This window comes from Alligator sinensis, unplaced genomic scaffold, assembly GCF_000455745.1.
Source record: "Alligator sinensis unplaced genomic scaffold, ASM45574v1 scaffold320_1, whole genome shotgun sequence".
NCBI lineage: Eukaryota > Metazoa > Chordata > Crocodylia > Alligatoridae > Alligator > Alligator sinensis.
This window is the reverse complement of record NW_005842249.1, coordinates 1,214,397-1,217,395: the sequence shown is the minus strand read 5'-3', so window position 1 is coordinate 1,217,395 and position 2,999 is coordinate 1,214,397. Positions and strand designations below refer to the sequence as shown.

Genomic DNA, 2,999 nt, shown 5'->3' with positions numbered 1-2,999 from the left:
CTCTAACCTCTACTGCCTGGGGCAGCTGGTTGGGCCAAAGAAACCCATGACCAGGGGCTCATGAAGACCCAGGGATCCTGAGCAGCACTGGATGATGAGCATGGTGCAGGGTGGGAATGGAGGGCAATGGGAAAGGGCACAGTGTTGGGTGGGGGGTGCACAAGGGCACTGGCATGTTGCAGTGGAGGGGTCCTGCACAGTGATCATATGGAAGAACAGCACAGTGTGCAACCTCGATCCACTCAGAGGCTGGACATCTAAGAATAACTTGTGCAAAGTCTACATTGTCCTACAGTCCTTTGATTGCAGTGTGGACATATGCTTGAAGGATGTAACCAGCAATGGAAAAGGTCTTGGGAACTTCCATACCTTGGTAACAGAAGGCTACAGGGGAGGGACAAATCACTGCCCCAACAGCTAGAAGATTTGAAGTGGATGCAGGCTACACTGCAGGGTGAAGAATCACACAATAAGGAACTGAACGGCACCTTCCACCAGCCCCCAAAATACTATCTTTTGGGTAGACATTTTCTGCTTGTAGCACTTTTCATGATCCATGGTCCAACGCTAGACCCCCAGTCATTTTGGAAAAAGTTGTCTCATTGGCCCTGATGGAAAATGCGAAAGAAAGTGATCAGAATAAGATTCTAGCTTTCCCCACAGATGCTGTTATAACAAAGTGAGGTGCTTTTGGAAAACAGCCTTTCCAAGCTCATTGATTATCTCTTGCCTGCAGATAATCCTGAGTTAGAGCTCCCATTGATTTATGTCAGGCTTAAAAGCCTGATTCTCTTGAGTTATTCCAATATATTTTCTGGCCAAGCAATTAATTCAGTTTCCTTTCCCCATCACTCCCACCCCCTGAACATACCTAGTCTATAAGGCAGGTCAAATGCTGTACAAAGGGTAATGGAAATTACCATATTTACTTGAATAGATGACCCTGATTATAAGATGACCCCCAATAATTAGATTCTATATAACAAATTTATAAAATTTCCATATAATTTTTTACATAGAAAATCCAATTATTGGAGGTTTGCCTTGGATTTATCCCCATCCCACTGCTATAGGAGGTAAAATAAATCTGGGGGATCAGGTAGTCCTTTGCTCTGTGCTTCCCCCCAGCTTTTCCCTCTGGCAGTCCCTTCCCCCTCTCCTTACTGTTAGACCCTGCTCTCCCTGAGCATGTGAAAGTAAGGAGCAAATCTGAAAGCAATAACTTTGAAATTAAACATGACTGTAGCAACCTGCATATAGTAACCATAGACTTAGTTCATCCAGAATTGATTCAGATTACCTTTTTTTGAAACTGCTGCAAGTTTTAGCACTAGTGTTTCATAAACATGGTTTGGAGCAGCACTTTGTCACTTACTTGTATCTTGTATAAACTCTTTTTTTAAAATATCTTTCATTCCAAGGGCTGAATCAGCCAAATCCATTCCAGATTCAGTTGTGCAAAGTCTAATAGTCAAGTTCCAAATTTGACTGAGCAGAGCTCAGTCATTCAAGCCTGTGTGGCACTGCCACTGGGCAAGTATCCTCCCTCCCAGACTCATTGGTATGGGGTTTCAGATGCTCCTCAAATCTGTAGTAGACTTCCTATGTGCAAGCTCCAGGCCTGGAAGCCCTGGGGTTCAGATTCCCTCTAGTGTCAGTGGCTCCTAGCCAAAACACCAAGGAGCAATCCTGGGGAAAAGTTTAAACACAATCCTTCATTACTGCAAAACTGTGCAGTCATGTTTCTCACATTAGGGAAACTTGCAGAGGTCAGCCTGCCTTGAGTGCAGTGGACTGATCTCACCTTGGGAAAACCATCACAATGATCATGGGATCTCCCCTGCCAGGTAAGTCTAAACTATACATGCATGGTATTAGTCCAAAGCCAAAGAGCTCATAATTTATCACATAGTTCACTGGGTTGGGCCCACCAGAGTCAACAGCATTTCAAGCCATGGTAAGCTATGACACTGCATGCAGTTCATCCAGCATCTCTGTCGCATTTTCTTTCAGCTTGTCACATATGATTAATGTGGCCCCACCTTCCATGATGACCCCACAGCTCAGCACTGCTCAGTACATGTATATACTCCACATAGCCCCCACAAAGTATCCAGGTGCTACTTAGCTCCCACTCATGACCAGAACTGGGTGTTCTTGTCACAAGCCCTGCTCAAAAACATTCTGTGCAGATGAGGCACAGGGCAACCTGGTCTAGCTTCACCTCATAGATTCATAGACATTAGATTCATAGACATTAGGACTGGAAGGGACCTTGGAAGATCATCAAGTCCAGCCCCCTGCCCCAGGGGCAGGAAGTCAGCAGGGATCATAGGATCCCAGCAAGATAAACATCCAGATGTCTTTTGAAGGCACTCAGAGTGGGTGCTTGAACCACCTCCAGCGGCAATCTATTCCAAACCTTGGGGGCTCAAACAGTAAAGAAGTTCTTCCTTACATCCAGCCTGAAACAGTCATGGAGGAGTTTGTAACCATTCAACCTTGTCATCCCTTGGGGTGCTCTGGTGAACAGATGTTCCTCCAGATCCTGGTAAGTACCCCTGATGAACTTATATGTAGCCACCAGATCACCCATGAACCTGCACTTTTCCAGGCTGAAGAGTCCCATGGCTCTCAGCCTCTCTTCATAAGGTCTGTTTTCCTAACCTCTGATCATGCACGTGCCTCTCCTCTGCACCCTCTCAAGCTTCTCCACATCCTTTTTGAATTGTGGAGCCCAAAACTGGATGCAGTACTCCAGCTGCAGCCTCACCAAGCCTGAGTACAATGGGAGGATGACATTCTGGGATTTACTTGAGAAGCATCTGTGGATGCAAGCAAGCATTTTGCTTGCTTTACTAGCAGCAGTATCACATTGCAGGCTCATGTTCATCTTGTGGTCAACCAGATGAAAGTCCCTTTCATCTGTAGTGCTAGCCAGCGTAGCACTGCTGAGCTTATAAGGATGCTGCAGGTTTTTCTTCCCAAGGTGGAGAACC

The 2,999-nt window shown here is 45.8% G+C and overlaps 1 non-coding gene across 1 annotated transcript; it reads right to left on the bottom strand.

The window, feature by feature from the left end:
• Nucleotides 1-1,690: 1,690 nt before the first annotated feature.
• LOC112550909 lies at nucleotides 1,691-1,855 on the bottom strand. Its single transcript, XR_003094980.1, has one exon. It is a non-coding gene; the product is annotated as a U1 spliceosomal RNA (small nuclear RNA).
• Nucleotides 1,856-2,999: the final 1,144 nt, after the last annotated feature.